The sequence below is a fragment of the Gracilinanus agilis genome, chromosome 6 (genome assembly GCF_016433145.1).
Source record: "Gracilinanus agilis isolate LMUSP501 chromosome 6, AgileGrace, whole genome shotgun sequence".
In the NCBI taxonomy this organism is placed as follows: Eukaryota; Metazoa; Chordata; class Mammalia; order Didelphimorphia; family Didelphidae; genus Gracilinanus; species Gracilinanus agilis.
In genome coordinates, this window is record NC_058135.1 from 289562413 (window position 1) to 289581101 (window position 18689).

The 18689-nt window shown below is 47.8% G+C and overlaps 1 long non-coding RNA gene across 1 annotated transcript; it reads left to right on the forward strand.

Moving 5' to 3' along the window:
* The first annotated feature begins 1777 nt into the window (after window positions 1-1777).
* On the forward strand, window positions 1778-4024 carry LOC123250942. The gene is made up of 2 exons (XR_006506484.1): window positions 1778-2828; window positions 2922-4024. It is a non-coding gene; the product is annotated as an uncharacterized LOC123250942 (long non-coding RNA).
* The last annotated feature ends 14665 nt before the right edge of the window (window positions 4025-18689 follow it).

Sequence of the window (18689 nt, forward strand, 5' to 3'; positions counted from 1 at the left end):
CTCCTTCCCTGGGCCGTAGGACCCCACACTAGGGTTGAGGCGGCCATTTTCTTCCCTTCCCCCAAACAAGCAAAAAAGCCCGCAGTGAGGTGGGGGAAGGGAGAAGAAAGGTGCTGCGCACGCGCAGTAGCTCACTGCGCCACTCGGCACCGCACCCGCGGGCGGCCGGGGGCGGTTGCAGCCGGTTAGAACCGGCCGAGGCCGCACGCGCGAGCTGAGCTGCACACAAAGGGAGGGGGGAGGGGACCTCCTCACCCTCTGCAGTGGTATCCCTGCGCTCTCCGGCCCATCCCTTCTCTCTGCGCATGCTCGTGGCTCTGCGCTCCCTTCTCTTGTTCTTCCCCCCCTCCCAGCTCCAGTCCCCCAGAGTATCCAAGTTCGATCTCTTGACCCCCAAAAAGGCTTCCGCCAAGGAGACTCATTAAAATGGGGACAAACCCGAGCTGGGCTTTGAAGCCCCGTAATATTGTGCCAGAATGGGCATGGGAGCCACGCCGACCTTGGAAAAGGGAAAAGGAGTCTCCCAGCCAGGGCAGTGGGTCCTCGAATAGTAGCCCCTGCAGGGGTCCGAGTCCTCGTAGTTCTTCAAAATGATCTCAGCCCCCCAACCTCGGGCCCCCCCTTTCCCCTAGGCTGCCTTTTATAATGAAAAAAAAGTGGAGCCCTGCCATTTTGTGGGACCCGCAGGAGGGAGGGAGACAACGTTTTAGCGTTTTAAACAGGATTTTATTTTGCCCGAGACAGTCTGGAGGGAGATGGGAAGCAGAACAGAAAGCTCCAGCCCCCCTTTCAAGCCTGCAAAAATGATGAGACCTCTTAAGCCAGCTCCGGCCTTAAGTGGGTGGCGGGGTGCGGTCCGCCTGGGTCCTGCATTTGTAGGAAAACAAGCAGGCGAAGAGGAAGGACCCCCGGAGTCCAGCCTTCATTTCACAGAAAACCTTTTGTTTGGACGGGTCCTTCTTTCCCAGCTATATTCCTATTCCCCTGGGCTCCCCCGGAGGCCCTTCCCCGAGCCTGAATAATTATAATCCGCAGAGATTGGCCTTGCAAAAAAATCCTGCGTCATGAGTAATTTGGGAAACGCGAACAGCTTCCAAGGGCGATCTGGGCCTCCGGAGATGCTGCGGGATGGGGGGTGGGGGAGGGGCTGCCACCGGACTCGGGGCCAACTAACTTGGGGGCAGGTGGGAGTGAGAGGCTTTACTTAGGCGATTTGGGGCGATCCTTCCCAGGCTCCCGGCTGCCCTGGAACGTACCGGCTGGGGCTTCATTCTCTAAACTCCTTCCTTGTGTGCCTCAGTTTCCTATCTGTAAAATGGCCTTGATCTAGGTTCTGAGTGGGAACCTAGATACCTTCTCGGTTTATTTTCAAATGCATAAACTACGGAAGATCTCAGGGGAAACCCGATTCTGTAGAAATAGTGTGTGTAGACTTAGGTTGACAGTTTCTGTTCAGGGAACCAGGGAGGGTCTCTAAGGTTTCTCTCCGTCGGTAAATCCTGGGGGGTTGGGGAAGGACGGCAGGAGATACTTTTCCACGTTCGTTCCCTTCTTACTGTCGCCTTAGAAAGGAGGCTGCGGGCCTCGCTGGCCTCCCGGGAGGCCTGCTAAGTTTCTCGGAGGAGAAATTTAAAATGACAAGAAGGTGGTGGAGCGATGAAATGGAAAGAGCCGCCCCCGCCCCCATCCACCTTGCAGGACCGGCTTTTAGAAAACCAACCAGAAAGTCCCATTAAGAAGGCCGGACGAGGTTCTCTAAAAAACCAAGAGCGTGAGGTAGTCGTGAGTCTTCACTGCGCAGCGGTCTGGCCTTTTCTAGTTTTCTAGACGGGCTGGAAAGCAGCCCAGCGGGTTATTTTCGGGATTTCTCCCCTCCGTTCCCCCAGGGGCTAGAGAAGGGGAGGAGATGCGGCATTATTTAGCTCCTGGGAGAGAGTGCAAGCGGGGTGGCCACTTTACACCGGCCCGGAAAGTAGGCCGCCACGCTGGACCGAGCCCTAAAATGGCCGACGGGGCACCAGGGCCGGGGAAAATGGCAGCCCCCCTTTTGTCCCCCGGGAGAAAGACACACACGGAGGGACCAAGACAGCCAGGAGCAGGAGGGAGAAGGCAGGAGCCAGGCCTCGGGCCACAATTCCGGGCTGGCTACAGAGTTGCCCCGGGCCATCGTCCTGGGTTCCCCTCCCCCACCCGCGCTTCTCGGCTACTTCAGCCCTTTGCTCCTCCCAGCCCCACCCCCACCCCCGGCCAATTTGCTCCCCAGCCCAGAGCCCCCGCGGGCTTTTCCAAAGCCGGGCAGTGGGGTCCCTAGAAAGGCTTCCGTTTGGGGGCTCGTCCTCCCTCTCGGATACTGAGGCTCCTTCCTCAGATCTCCTAGAACTCAGCCTAAGTCAACTGGCTTTGCTAGGCTGTAGTTCTTTCTAGCAGTTTTGCCCTCTCCCTTTGTATCTAAGGCAGAAATGTTGCAGAAAAAGGGATTTGCAATTAGTTGGCATACAGCCGCCTCTGCAGAGAACTCACTTTTCAACCCACGTCTGGGAAGGGCGGCGGTGGGGGTGGGGCCGGAAGAAAACTATCCAAGGTCTTGTTGAAAAGAAAAAAAAAAAAAAAACACGCTAGGGACTATTTTTGCTTGAGTAACAAAGGAGGCGGAGGGTTACGTGTTCCAGGCGGTGAGACCGTCCATGGTGTATAAATAGTCCTCCTCCCAACGCCCTCTCAGGCAGACGGCAGGCAGAGAGGCTAGGCGCTAGCTCAGGTAGGAAGACGAGCGAGCCGAAGCGAGGACCTGAGAGGAATTTTAACACAGAATTTTCTTTAGCGCCTAGGTAGGTAGCCGAAACTTTCTTTATAGCTAAATTGTTTAGCTTTCTTTAAATTCTTAAGATTAATCTGAGGCTTTTTATTTCGTGTTATGGAAGTTCTAGGGAGCCAGATGAAGATTATTGCTTTAGAAGACAACTGGAGAAAGGCAGATAAAAGGAGGAACGAGCTCATTTTAAAGGGAGGTTGAGCTAGATTAGGCTTTAAGAAAAATCTGCCATGCGAATGACTAAGGGCTCTTAGAAATCCTTTTTGATCCAAATTGCAAGCCAAAGAGGTCTTTTCTGAAGCTCAAAACCAACCTTTCTATGAGCTTATCGGAAAGGATTAATAAGAGAATTGACAGAAAAGCTAGCTTTTGTATGATAGTTTCGAGCGAGATACATTGAAGACAAAATTTTAGCGAGAAAAAGAAGATAAAATCGAAAAAAAAAAAATACTGGGGGAAAGTAACCGAAAACCCCTTTAAAATGGCAGAAGCATTAGAGAGGAGACGATAGGTTGAGAAAGCATCAGAAAGAAGACTAGAGGAGAGAAAATTACTGAAATAGATAAGCAAAAATACAGCAAGGGAGGGGCAATCGTTAAAAGCAAGGAATCTAGAAGAAAAAAATAGCAACAATTGGAAGAAAAAATAGAAGTTAGAAAAATAGCAAGATTGCAAGAGGAAGATAGACGTAAAAGGAAAAAAATGGCAAGAGAACATTTGAAGAAAAAATGGTTGAGGTTTGACAAGAAGATAGAATTTGAGAGGAAAAATAACAATTGGAAGAAAAAGTAGAAATTAGAAAAAACTGAAGAAGGAAAATAGAAGTTAGGAAGATAGCAAGAATGGAAGAGGAAACTAGAAAGAAAAAATAGCAAAAGAACAATTGGGAAGAAAGAAAATAGAAGTTAGAAAAAAAGATTGGAAGAGGAAACTAGAACTTAGGAAAAAATAGCAAAGAGAAGAATTTAAAGAAGAAAATAGAATTGAGAGGAAAAAATAGCAAGAAAAAATACAGCTTTAGAAGAGGACCAGGAATTTTGAAGAGGTTAAATGAAAATAGCATTTTGGAAGAGAGGAATTTGACAGCAAAAGCATCTAAAAAAAAAAGAATAGCCAAAGAAAATTCGAGAAAAATGTAGAAGAAAGGCACAAGACAAATTGGCTAAAGAAAAAAAATAGGAAGATTAGCAAGAATTCATAGCAAAGGAAAAATTACAGGAAAAGAAAATAGAAAAAATTAGCAAAAGAAAATTACAGAACAAGAAAAATTCATAGCAGAGGAAAAATTACAGGAAAAGAAAATAGAAAAAATTAGCAAAAGAAAATTACAGAACAAGAAAAATTCATAGCAGAGGAAAAATTACAGGAAAAGAAAATAGAAAAAATTAGCAAAAGAAAATTACAGAACAAGAAAAATTCATAGCAGAGGAAAAATTACAGGAAAAGAAAATAGAAAAAATTAGCAAAAGAAAATTACAGAACAAGAAAAATTCATAGCAGAGGAAAAATTACAGGAAAAGAAAATAGAAAAAATTAGCAAAAGAAAATTACAGAACAAGAAAAATTCATAGCAGAGGAAAAATTACAGGAAAAGAAAATAGAAAAAATTAGCAAAAAAAGCAAAATTACAGAACAAGAACAATTTCATAGCAAAGGAAAAGTTGCAGGAAAATATAAAAAATTAGCAAAAGAAAACAAAATTACAGAACAAGAAAAATTCATAGCAAGAGAAAAATGACAGAAAACAAGAAAATAGAAAAATTCATAGCAAAAGAAAATTAGAGGAAAAGAAAATAGAAAAATTTAGCAAAAGAAAATTACAGAACAAGAAAATAGAAAAAATAGCAAAAGAACTCAAGAATTATGGAAGACAATAGAAAAAGATTCATTAGAAAAAGAAGAAAGAGAAAATAAAAGACAAAAATTATGGCAAGTTAGACAAAAATCTGAAAATAGAAAAAATTGTAGCTGCAGAAACCTTAGAAGAGAAAAAAATAGGAGCTAAGAAAAAATTATTCCTCTTGCTAAAATAAAAGTGAAACAGGGAGCAATTTTACTACTTGAAGTTTAGAAGAGAAGATTTGCAGGTAGAAGAGGAGCAATTTTAGAAGTTCCAGGAAGAAAGGGCACTCTGGCAAGAATGCTTTTTTTTGAAGCCAATTAACATGGCTGCTATTCTTAATACGGACTGAGTTGCTTTATTTTTAAAAGGTAATTTTTTTGGAGAGAATTAAGATAGAAGATGCATATTCGCTATGTTTAAAAAAAAAACAAACCTAATCTTGGACTTTAAAAAAAAAAAAAAAAAAAGCAATACTTGCCAATTGGACTGAGCTATTGGCCAGAGCCTTGCTCTGGAGCAGAGCGTTGCTAGAGGGAGAGAGTGCCCTTAATTAAGCCAGACTGCGGATGCGAAGCCAGCTAGGAAGGAGAAGCAGGAGCGGCAGACAGACAGGACCAGGACCAGGACGAGCCCGCGAGGAAGGAAGGAAGGAAGCCAGCAGTCCCGCTGAAGCTAGGAAGGAGCCCCCCCCACCCCACCCTCTGGCAGGAGGATGAGCAGCAGCAGGCAGCGCGCGTCCAGGTGGCAGCAGCAGCAGCTTGTAGGCGAGCCAGGACCTGAGAGCAGAGAGAGCAGAGCGAGCCTGGCAGGAGCCGGTGGTGCACGCGGTGGAGGAAGGAGAGAGGCAGGCAGGAGGGCGCAGCTAGCGCGGTGCCGGTGTTGGCTGTTGGTGAAGCAAGCGGGGCCGGTAGTGCCCTTAGAGGCGAGGCGAGCGGCAGCGGCAGGGCCCTGAGCGAGCGAGCGAGCGAGCTGTGGTGGTAAATTGGGAAGCTTCGATTTCTTTTTTTGCCTAGTTTTTAATGCCTTTGAATGTGGGCCGGGGGGAGCGTGTGTGCGGTGCGTGCGGTAGTCCGCCTGTCTGGGCAGCAGCAGCAGCAGCAGGTCTCGGGGATGTGTCGTGTGTGTTGTAGGTTTCTCTTTTGCAGGCTTGTGTTCTCTCAGGGCGTCTGTCTGGTCTGAAAGGTTTCCTTTCAAATGCTAAGTGAGCGCTAGCGCTAGCCATTCTTGCCCTGTTTAAAGAGCAAAAAGCAAATTGGGGGCAAAGGAGTGAGCCTGAAGAGAGAGAGAGAGAGAGAGCCGGAGGAGCCCCCCCTGCACCTTGGGAGGAAGTAGAAGCCGGCATTTGTAAGCAGCTCAGTTCCACTTCCGGCTTGGACACGTTTTGAGTGTTTGAATTTTGTGGCTAAACTCGTTTTTCCTTCCCTCCCCCCCTCCCCTCCAGTGCAATGTTCGAAGTAAGACTGTTTCTCTTGAATGTTTTGGGGGGCTCGGAAAGGGCAGGAGCCGGGGAGGGCCCAATCTTGTCCAGTTCTTTTCCCCCAGGTGTTTTCTAGAGCTCAAGGTCAGCTGGACCTCCAGTAACAAAAGAGGAGCCAGTGTCAGGACTCAGGATAAACCAAAGCCGCCAGGTTTACTCTTTTAAGGCTTTCCTAAGCTCTCCACGGTAGTTGTCTGTCTTCCTTTGGAAAGCTGGGGGGGTAGATGCCAATGAGTTGTTTCTAAGCCTTTCCCCCCACAGATCCCATCACTGTAGTCAATCAAAATGGTTAGAAAGAAGCCTTGATTGCACTGACATCTATCTCCAGCCATGGCTGAGCTGCTTTTTAAGCGTGGAGAGGATTGGAAAATGCAGCTAAGTGTTTGAGAACAGTTGAGTCACCCTCCGAGAGGCTCAGAAGAAAGCATAGGCCCATCTGGCAAGCGAAGGTTTTAAAGGCCAGTGACCTCAGGAAGTTGGGAGGGCCGAGAGATCCTGCGAGGTGGAGGAGGAGGAGGAGGAGGCCATTTTCAGAAGGCCTAGATGGCGGTATTGTGGCGGGCGGGAGCCTGGGCTAGGTAATTTGTTTATATTTTCAGATAACTCAAAGCCAGAGAGCCTAATAAACTTAGACGGAAAAAAAGAAAGCCATTTTCAGCTTCCAAGTTGGCAAGTAACTCCCCAAATCTGGTAAAAAAAAAAAACGTCCATTAAAAAAAAAAGTTGGCCATTGGGGAAGTATAAACTTTAGGACCCTTGCAAGGGTCCCTGGAAAAATTTAAATTGTTCAAGGAGAGGAGGAGGAGAGGTAAAAAGTGCAGAATTGAATCCTTTAAAGTGGCTGCTCTTAAAAAAAAGACTATCTTAAGGAAAGGAAATTGGTGCAACATCCATCCATCCATCCATCCATTCATCCCTAAAGCGAAAGGTAAAAATCTTGGGGTTTTTAAGAGGAGGGCTTTTGTCTGTGAATTGATTCTGTGTTTTTTTGGCTGTGGTAGCTGGGCGTGAGAAGCGTGTGTGCTTGTGTGCGTGTGGCTTGGGGGGGGTTCTCTCTTGGAATTTTTTTCAGGTGATTATATATAAGTAATACACTCTAGAACTTCAGAGGAAAGGAAGTTGCTAATGATCCCGAGGGATTCCTTCTCATGGTAGCTTTATATCAAGTAAGACACTTTTCAGTTGTGTTAAACAAGTTTCTTCTTAGTGGAGGAATGAGATGCTTTCTTTTTGTGTGACTGCAACAAGATGTTTAAGGTATGCTCTTAATTAAGTTCTGTACATTTGCAATTGAAGTAAAGTTTTACAAATGAATCTAACCCAAGTAACTGATTAAAAAGTAAGATCTTCTATACTCTCGTGCTTGAGCTAAGCTCAGATGTGTTGTCTTTATTATTATGATTGTGCGTGGCAGGGGCGGGAAGGGGAAATCTTTTTTTTTTTTCTGTAGACTCTTTTCAGATAACTTCATCTTGAGTCATAACCAGCTTGACAAAATGGCGGCCTAAATGGAGAGAGAGGGAACAAGCTCCTTGGTGAAAATGATAAGTAAAAGGCAGAAAAGATTATAAATAATAATACCTCATGGGAGGGAAAATACCAAATTCCCTAAATAACCCGAGAATGATGGTATCTACTGGCCAACCACAGAGAATCCATTATCTGGAAATGCAAAAAGCAAGGAAAAATACCAATTAAAAAAAAAAAAAAGCTTTATGGCTTGACAAAATGAGCTTTATACCAAAATGTGCCAAAAAAAAAAAAATTTACGAACAATATTTTATTTGCAATGAAGAAAAAAATTTTCACCTCGAAATGCTGCTTTTACAAAAGCAGGATGATTAAAAAGAGAAAAAGGAAAATGCTCATTCGTATACTAAGTATTCCACGCAGCGGAAAAAATGGTTTGCAGAGATGAGTGGGAAAAAGGCGTTTCACAGTTTGGATTGAATGAAAGGAGACTTTGCTGTCTGTTCCATTTCGTTTACCTCAGACAGGTTTCTCTGTTGAGAAGAGCTCATTGCATCTGGGAGCAGAAAACAAGCAGGCATGGCATCTCTTACCAGATAAGTTTACTATGCCGTAGCAGTTAACCGATTGCATGTCAGGGATAATAAGTAAATGCTTTCTTCTGTTAAGACTTGTTCAGGTCTGAGACATCCATCCGGGAAGCCAGATGGCCTTTTGGGGCCCCTCTTCCTTGAGGGGCTTCTGCAAAAATTAAGTAACTGTTGTTCTAGAGAATGAATGCTGCACCGACGGGGCAGGACTTTTCCTCCCCCAGCCTTATATGAGTAGTCTATAACTAGTGCCTTGAATTTTCTCTGCCTTGGATGAGGTCAAGCGAGCTAAAGAGGAAACGTGACCTCTGAGATTGTGTGCTCTGGCGGGATGATCTAAGCAAGTCACTGAGCTCCTCGAGTCAGCCTCAGTCTCTAAACACCAAAGTGGTTTTAAAAGTTCCATTTTTAAAGAAACTCGGATTGTGTTTTGGTAAAGTTGAATTATATAATTGCATAAGATGATGAAGCTAGTAAGTAAGCGCAATGATGAATAAAGTTTGAGCTTTTGTGGTTGTTGTGGGGCAATCTTGGGGGGATTCTTCTCTAATCTTTCAGAAATTCACTCCACGAACAAACTTTAATGGACAAGATTCAGGATTGAGCTGAAGATCCGAAATTGACTTTATGCAGGCAGGAAAGACTTAAAAGAAACTTAAAAAAAACCAAAAAAAAGCCAAAACCAAAAATGTAGACTATGACCAGCAATTGCTAATCCAGGCTCTTTTGTCAATAGAGGCCCTCTAACTAAGGAATAAAAGAGCTCTTAGACAGTTGGGACACTTGCTTATGCTCAGACCAACAGGTAACGGTGTCACTCGTGCAGTGTGTGAAGGGCTTCCGTGTCCAGAACAGGTCCTTGCGGTGATGGCAGCATCCCCAGGCCAGGAGCCCTAGAAGTGCAATAAGAGGCCCACGGCTGAGGCTGCATGCCCCATTGTGAATGCTGACCTTGTTGTCATCTCATGTAGCGGAGCCTCTGGGGAGCTGGGGGCACGGGGCGGGGGGGTCTTTGTGTTTCTAGACTCTTCCTTTGCAGAGAGGCTTCATTTCACCCTTCATGAAGCTGCTCAGGAGCTTGCATTAAGCGCTTGGCTCTGGCCTCCTCCTTCTCTTCTAGTGTGAGTCCCTGCAGCGAGCAGTCTTGAGTCTCTTTGAACACGTGTTGAGGGAAGGGAGGCCCAGGTGGGGCGGGGGGCTTACTTGTGTTTGTAGCTTTCTTTTTACAGACTTCACAGAATGAATGCAGTGTCTTGACAGCAGGTCTGGTCTGTTGGCAAGTAATGGGCCGTGTGCTTGGGGTCTGCTTGGTAGAGCGAGCGCATTTTGAAACGACTGGAGTATGAGTTAAAAAAAATGGTTCCCCAATGCTTGGAGTAGTGATTGTTGGAGAATCCAGCTGAGTGGTTTAAAAAAAATGCTGAGTGTTTGAAAGGAAATTTCTGCCGCTTTAAGCAGTCGTGTTTGTGATTTGAGACCCCAGTCTGGCAAGTTTGTGCTTCCTTCCTTTCGGTAAAGATGCTTTTTTTATTCCCTTTCTACATGTAGGGGGGCTGGGGGGGGGCACTGAAGCCTTTAGTCTTTTCCAGATGGAGCCAGTAAAAATCAGTTCAAGAAATAATTCCAAACAAGCAGAAAAATCTTGAAGACACTTAATGGCAAGTGAAATCCAAAATTGAAGCCGTTGAGTGACGGTCGTTCCTGTCTCGCACCCGTGTCTCTCTTTTTTTTCCCCTCTTGGTGTCTTAACTGTCCTATGCAGGAACACACAAACCAGGTCTTCCATTGTGATGGGCCACAGAAGCCAACTCAGTAAGAAATAGCCGCTCACTTTCTTTCAAAGCAAACTTAAGGCCGCCCCCTAGTCCTGGTGGGGGAATTGGGAGCAGCCTTTTTGAGCTAACTCTTCACGAGAATTCACTGCAGGGGACAAAAGCCCCCAGACCAGGTGAAGTTTTTCTCTTCCTTTTCCCGTCAGTCCAGCAGAACGTAAGGAGGGATCTGGCTTTAGGCCGGACAGCCAGTGGAGAGGCAGACAGACAGACAGAGGGTGGAGAGGAGGGTGAGGTGGGCGCTAAGCCTTTTTTCTTAAGGTTTTTCAGGTACCCTTCATTAAAGGAGGCGCCTAAGGCTTAAAAAGTAGCCGCAGCCTGGAAGCCTTCTTGTGTGGCAAGTGACGGATCACCAAAAAAGTATCTAAACGATTGACCGGCTCTGGGGGAGACCCCCGAAGCGAGCCGTAGACTCCGGAAGCATTGGGCACCGAGGCTTAGCGACTCCTGCCGGGCTTCTCCTGGGCAGGGGTCTGGGGGCACGGCCCCCCGAGGCTCTAAGCCCACACAGTAAGGTTCTGGGGGACCAAGAAGGACTCGGGCCGGCCCCTCGGGCCTCCTGGGCAGTAAGTAGGCGGCATCTTCAGGATGTCCCCCAGGGGGCCGGGCAGTCACCCCCAAGGACTGTCCGAGGCCGGCCGGGCCTGGTGCCGCTTAACAGAATGCTTTCCGGCCCCCGCCGTGCCGGGCTTTTCCTCCTAACGGCCCCCTCTGCCGCTTTTAGAGCGGTTCTGGGGGAGCCCAGAGCACGCATTTTTTTGGGGGGAGGGAAGGGGGGAAAACGGCTGTTTTCCCCCCCAGCTTTTCCAAAGCCTAAACCCAGCCTCTCCCCCCTCCCCCAAGTGACTCCTCCTGCCACATGGCGGCCATTCGGCCTGAATCTTTGGCCTAGCCCAGACCACACCCCCCTCGCCTCACCAGGCTTGGACCCTCGCCAGCGGGGACTTAAGGTAATGGAGAAGGACCAGAATCCTGGCTGGCTCCCTCACTCCGTCCGTGGGCACACCGGAGACTAGCTCGGTTAGCACGAGGAGAGCCCTTAGCGAGCGGCTAGAACGACCTCCGGACCAGGCACGCTGGGGGGGGGCGCTCGGCAGACAGCTAGGGAAGCCAGGCTGGGGGGGCCCAACTCTCTGCTCAGACTTTTGCAGGTGAACCTCACACACATAAGCAGCTTAGCCGAAGATCTTCCGCTCCTCCAATTCTTGTCCAAGGGTTTTTCTTTTCCTGAGGAAACAGCCTGCTTGTTTCCTCAGGTTTTGCTTTTTCACCTTTTAACATAAAAAAAAAGCAAAAGATACTGGTGGTTGGCACTCCTGGTCTCCAGGACGGGGTTCAAATCCCTGCAGTGTCTGTGCTTGGCACCCCCTTGGACTGGAGGACAGACACACCCCAACAGACACCCCGATACCCCAAAACAGATACCCCAAACTTTCATTGTTGGGATATTCCAGCTCCTTGTTTCCAGCCTGGATAGAAGACTTGGTGGCGGCTGTTCTAAATAAAATTTAAAAAAAAAATCCTTGTCTTTGGTTTTTATAACAACCCCAGGGAGGGTGGAGGGTGCCATCATAGGGGGCCTGTGGGGGGGGGCTCTCTTCACTATCCCCTCCCCCGTAGGGGCCCAGAGCGCTCCCCATGCCCTTGTGCTGGGCTGCAAATGGGCCAAGACCTCCACTTGGAGGGAGCAGATGGGGGTGCTGCTGGTGGGCATTGCCCTCCCCTTCCTGATGGCTGTCAGATGGGGGGGCTGCTGGTTGACGTCACCCCTGGAGAATGTGCTCACAGCCTGGCCCCCCCTTCTGATCTGTGCCCCAGGTTCCAGCCAGCAGGCTAACCAGGGCCCCTCCGGTGGGAGGGGAGGGATTTGGGCTGTTCAAGACCCCAAAGGGGCAGCAGAGGGCCCACAAGAGGAAAATGCATGTCGGGCCTGAGGTGGCGGTTCTGCCCACAAAGCCACTTGCCTGCCCACACTCTGAGCCAGACGAGCTGCAGCCTCTATTCCAGAGACCGAAGAAGAGGGTTTGAGGTGCTCAAAACTCCTTCCAGCGGCTCTGGGGCAGCTAAAAACCACTGCAAGTCATCGCTATTGGGGGCTGCCGCCCAAACACCCTGGTACAGTGCAGAGAGGGCCCGGCCTGGAGTGAGGCAGACCCTCGGCCAGTCACTCCCCCCATCCGTGGCCCAGGCCTGATGGCTCTTCTGACCCCCCCACCCCAGGCCAAAATAGGATCCCTTCCTCCAAGGGCCCCCACCAACCGCCCCATCTGGCTCACCACGGTCTTTCCTAAGCCAGTGTCCAGGATGGGACAGGCCGGGACGGCAGGACCTTGGCTTACTGCCCCAAAGCTGAGTCCAAGGCCTCCATCCGGGCACCTGGCCGGCTCCTTACGCTGCCGTGGGGACCCCGGTGCCAGCCTCCCCCGGCAGTGGTTCCCCAGCAAAGGAGTCCTCTCCAGGGAGCGGAGGGGGATGGCATCTCTGAGGCGAGGCTTTGCCCCTTTCCCATACCAAGCCCATCCCTGAAATGGCAGCTACAGCCTGGGGAGGCTTGTCCTTGATGGCATGAGAGGGCTCCCTGGCCCTTCCATCTAGCTCTTTGTGACCCCTCTGGGGGTTTTCTTGGCAAAGATCCTGGCGTAGTCTGCCACTTCCAACTCTGGTGGTGAAGTGACTTGCACAGGGTCACACAACTAATATTGTCTGAAGCTGGATTTGAACTTGGGTCTTCCCAACTCCAGAGAGCACTGGGCCATCTAGCAGCCTCAATATTTAATAAATAATAATAAATCCTCTTTAATACTAGCAAACAAACATTGGGTCTCCGGAGTCTGTCTGAGTGAGCTCAGATTTGAACCCTGTTTGCTAGTCTAGGCCTGGCTTTCTCCACTGAACCGCTTAGCTGCCTGTTGTCCGGCTTCCAGGTAGAATTTGCACTCCGGCCCAGTGCACCGCGTGCTGTTGACTAGAAGGAAGTCATTTCTGTGTCCTGGCCCCCTTCTCTTGGAATCTCTGACCAGGTCACCTGGCAAAGGGACCAGGGCAGGCCTTACCCCAAAGGCTGTGAGATGGCAAACCTTAAGTGGCCTCTGTGGGCTAAACAAAACCTTTCCCTGGGACGCTTCCACCTCCGGTGACGGAATGAGTAACTCATACTATGCTGAGTGAGATCAGAGAGGTTAGGTGGCCCAGCACCCCTTCAGAGAGACAAGAAGCTGCTCCCCAGAGTCCCAGGGCCAAAAGCTGGTTCTGATTTAGGGACAAGGGAAAGAGCTCCAAAAAAGGCAGGCGTCAGACGAGCCGGGCTCCCATTTAAGCCAGGCTCCTCACTAGAGCCACTCACTTTACCTATCTGGGCCTTTTTCCCCATCTGCCCAGGGAGAAGGCTAGACTTGGTCATCTGTAGCGGCCGACGGCTCCGAAGCTCCTCTATGACTTGTCAAATAGGAATTCACATCCATTTTGCATTCTGGGAAGGGGCAGGAAAATAGAACAAGATGTGCCCTGTGGAGGCGCTCCTAGGGAAAGGCAAAAGGAGAAACCTTTCACCTGGGACTTCTGGAAGAGGGAAATGGAGCAGCAAAGAAATCCACTGGGGGTGTAGTTGTGCTGGGAGATGGGGAGACGAAGCCCGGTCTGGGCTGGCATCTTCTTGTGGGGAGGGGGCTTCTTGGGGGGGGGTTGTGGGGAGACGGGACATCTGGGGAGGGCTGAGTGGTGGTCTTGCTTCGTGGCACAGGGATAGTGATCTCTATGGGGAGGAGGCCCTGGGCAAAGAAAGATCTGCCAGGAAGAGTATTTAATGCCTTTGTGGGCACTCTGGGACAAAGTCCCATTCACTGAGCTGGTAGCCTTTGGGCTCCAGGCTTGGGCGGATGCGCCTTCCATTCTGGGGTTGTTTCCAAAGAGGAAGGGAGGAATGTGGGAAAGCAGGGCTTGTGGGCGGCTGGATGTGATCCCTGGGCGGCTTTGGAACCCAAGCTGAGCGTTTGCTGCCATCCAGTGACCAAAAGCATCATTGGATGATTGATTTTCCTCACCACCGACGTTCGGTGCCCGGCTGGAGACAGCAAGCTGTAAGGGACACCGACCCCCGCCAAGGAGCGGGCATGCTCTGGCATGGGTGGGCACACAGCCTCCGCCCACAAGATAACTGGAGGAAGGAAGAGAACCCAGCTGGGGGGGCAGGGATGGGGGGCACTTCCGGAGCCTTGAGGTAGTGTGGGGGGATTCTGGGAGCCAGAGCCCCTCCTGGGTGCCCACTGATGACTGGGCAGATAGATGGGGAGGAGAAGGGCTCCTTGGGCACAGCACCAAGGTAGGATGGCAGCCGGCTGCAGGCTGCCTTTGCTCTGGCTCAGGGGAGTTAGGAGGGGTCTCAGGGAGTGTCTTGGACAAGCCCCTGGCAGAGCAATTGGGCTGCCCACAAGCCCCCCCCCCCCCCCCCCGCGGGTGGTCGTTAGGAGGGACACCGGATGGGCTGCCTCATTTCACAGCCCAGCATGTTCATTAACCCTTGCCTTCACAGAGTCAATACTAAATATTGTTCCAAGGCAGAAGGACAGTAAGGGGTAGGCAGTTGGGAAGTGTCTCAGTTCAGATTTGAACCCAGGACGGCCACCTGGCTCTCTAACCACTGGGCCGCCCCGCTTTCCCAGCACATAAACTTGTTGAGGCCGGGGCCTCTTTCCGTCCTCTTTGCAGGCCCAAAGGTGAGGCTGGTGCCGGCTGGTTTCTTGCCTTTAGTCTTTCCCCAAATTGCGTCTAGAATCATGGTACGTGCCCTCCCCCCGCGGGACTCTGAGCTCCTGGACCATCTCCTACCCAACGATGGGCCTCAGCTCGGCGCGTGGCACCTAAGAGGCGCCTAATAAATGTTTATTGACTGACTGACCCAAAATAAGCAACGCCACCATTAAATCTCCAACGGAGACAACGCGGCCAAAGGATCGATGATCCGGCACTGGAGCTCCACATAACCAATGAAGGAGTAATCGAGAACGCCCACAATGCAGGGCCGCAGAAAGGCCCACCTGCTGGCAGTCACTGACTCCAGAGCTGCAGGCCCGGACGTGGGGGGCGCCGTGGGAAGGGCTTCTCTGCCAAGGGCACCCCTTAAGGCGTCCCATCATTTAGTGGCCTCAGCGCTTCCCTTGGAGCCAAACAGTTGCCCAAGTCAGGGGCCGACTCTCAGGGAGCTCCTTTAAGCTTACTTTACTCACTAAGCTTATTCTCCGGAATACGACATCATCCAATCAGCTTTCAGCCACTGATCCAGCAGCCAATCACACTAGGCACTCGCTTCTCGGGCCGCTCAGCTAAACTTCTCCAATTCTTTGCTCACTGGGATGCTACATTATCCAATCAGCTTTCAGCCACTGATCCAGCAGCCAATCACACGAAGCACTCGCTTCTCGGGCCGCTCAGCTAAACTTCTCCAGTTCTTTATCACGGGGATACTACACCATCCAGTCAGCTTTCAGCCCCTGATCCAGCAGCCAATCACAGGAGGTTCTTGCCTCTCGGGCCGCTCAGCTAAACTTCTCCAGCTCTTTACTCACCGAAATGCTACGTCATCCAATCAGCTTTCAGGCACTAATACAATAACCAATTAACTGTAAAAGTCTGTTTTCCTCGGTCTGCTTTTCACCGGACCTCGTGGAAGACTTCATTTGCCCCAAACTGTAGAGAATGATGGCGCGTTTTCCGATGAGAACCAGTCTTTCGCCGACCAATCAGGAGCGAGTCCCTGAAGCCTTCTCCTCCGATTCAGCTGCTGTTAGTTTCCTGACATCCCTGAAGGCTCTTATCCCCGCTGGCTGCCCAGGTTTGCTCCTTCCTTTTCTGTTGCTGCTCATCCTGGACCATTCCAGCCAGGTTCCCCGCCCCTTCCGACGGCTTAGATTAAAGCCTGCCGGTACTCACCTTCCGTTCTGCAAAAATGAAAAAAATTTCCAGAAGTCGCCGGTTAGTTTAAAACCAACATTTCTTATCCATCCGGTCTTTGCCTTATTTGTGTATTGAGTCTGAAGTCCCGCAGCCTTAAGAAGTGACAAATGCAAATACCAGGAGGGACCGTCACACCCTGAAAGCGGCCCTTTGAAAATAGTTTTTATATTATATATTTTTATATCATAATATTGTTATTTTTATTATATTATATACATTATAATATATAATTACATTATATTATTTTAAATATTTTTATATTATTATATTATATATATTTTAAATATTTTTAAATATTTTGTTTCTTCACACTCACATAGTATATATATTTTTGGTACACACGAATTCTTTTCATATCCCTTCAGACACCAAACCATTCACATGTAAAAAGAGCAGCACCTTATATTATTTAGTGGCTGTTTTAAGTCAAGAAACACTAAGCATTGTAGTAATTAGAGCTGGGCAAACAAAGAAAGGCAAAAGACAATTCTGGTAGCTAGGGGGCTCAGTGGATTGAGATCCAGGCCCAGAGAGGAGAGGTCCTGAGTTCCAACGGACACTTCCTAGCTGTGTGACCCTGGGCAAGTCACTTAACCTGCATTGCCTAGTCCTTACCACTCTTCTGCCTTGGAACCGATTCAATTCTAAGACAAAAGGAAAGGGTTTAAACACACACACACACACACACACACCAGTCTCTGCTTTCCAAGAGTTCAATGTCTAATGGAGGAGACAACAGGGAAACAATGTAAAAACCAGCTGTAGACAGAAGCATTGGAAAGCATCTCAGAGGGGGAGGCTCTAAGGTGAAGGATGGAGAAAAACTTCTAACAGAAAGCAGGAAGTTAACTGAAGTGTGAAGGAAATCAGTGAAAACAATTTCTTTACATGTAAAATTAGCAATTTTTATTAAAAATTCTTCAGCTAAACTGTCCACCTCCAAGAAAGACATTTTAAATCACACATTTCTCCAGATATTTTTTCTTTTTGTTTTACTTAAAATTTTTTTTTCAGTTAAACGTGAAATAAATTGTTGACAGTTATTATATGACATTTTGAGATTCAGGTTCCCTCCATCCCTCCCATTCCCTCGCCCTGAGGCAGTAAAGAGTGTGATATAGGTTATACCAATGCTATCATGCAATATCTTTCCCCATATTTCTCATGCCATGATGGAAGACATAGCACACATATAACAGAAATCTTCTTTGGCTGTGGAGAATGTTTTCCTCCTGAGTACCGTAGGGTTATCTTGGAAACTTGCTTTGCCGATAATGGTCTGGTCCTTCACAGTTGATCATCATAGAATATTTCTGTTATCATTTACTTTGTTCTCTGGTTCTGCTCATTTCACTCTACATCAGTTCATAGAGGTCTTTCTGAGTGTTTTTGAACTCATCCAGCTCATCATTCCTAATGGCACAATAGTATTCCATTACGACCATTCATCACAGCTTGTCCATCCTTTCTCCAAGAGATGGACACCCCCTCAGTTTCCAATTCTTTGCCATAACAAAAAGAGCTGCTAAAAATCTTTTGTGCAAGTAAGTCCTTTTCCCTTATCTCTGATCTCTTTGGGATATAGACTCAGTATCTGTTTTGCTGTGTCAAAAGATATGCAGAGTTTTATGGCCCTTTAAGCCTGGTTCCATATTGCTCTCCGGAATGGTTGTACCAGTTCACAATTCCACCAACAGTGTATTAGGGTCCCAGTTTTTCTGCATCCCCTCCGACATTTATCATCTTCCTTTTTGGTCATGTTAATCAACCTCATAGGTGTGAGGTAGTATCTCGGAGTTGTTTTAATTTGCATTTCTCTCATCCAATAGTGATCTGGAACATTTTTTTCATGTAACTATGAATAGTTTTAATTTCTTCCTCTGAGAACTGCCTGTTCCTATCCTTTGACCGTTTATCAATTGGAGAATGCTTTGTATTCTTATACATTTGAGTCATTTCTCTGTATATTTGAGAAATGAGACCTTTGTCAGGGATGTTTGCTATGAAATTTTTTTTCCCAGATTTGTTGTTTCCCTTCTAATCTTGGTTGTATTGATTCTGTTTGTGCAAACCCTTTTTATTTCAATGTAAGTCAAACATCCATATCACTTCTCATGATATTCTCTGTGTCTTGTTTAATCACTATTCCATGTTCCCTTAGTTTGTTTATGTCTACCTTTATTTCTAGATCAAGTTTACATTTTGATTTTCTCTTGATGTATGGTATGAAATATTGGTCTCTGCCTAGTTTCTGACATATTGATTTTCACTTTTCCCAGCAGTTTTTGTCAAACAGCAAGTTCTTCTTCCAAAAGATTGTATATTTGGGTTTATCAAATCCTGGTTACTATAGTCATTTAATACTGTGAGCTGATCACCTAACCTATCCCATCAATCTACTTACTCTATTTCTTAGTTGGTACCAGATTGTTCCAGTGATTATTGCTTTGTAGTATAGTTTGAGATCTGGTATAGGTAGGCCTCTTTCCTTTATTTTTTTCCTATTAGTTCTCTTGATATTCTTGACCTTTTGTTCTTCTAGATGAAATTTGTTATATTTTTTCTAAATCTATGATTTTTTTTTTGGTGTAGTTTGATTGGTATAGCACTGAATAGGTAAATTAGTTTAGGTAGAATGGTCATTTTTATTATGTTGGCTCAGCCCCCCCCATGAACAATTATATTTTTCCAGTTGTTTAGGTCTGACTTAATGCGA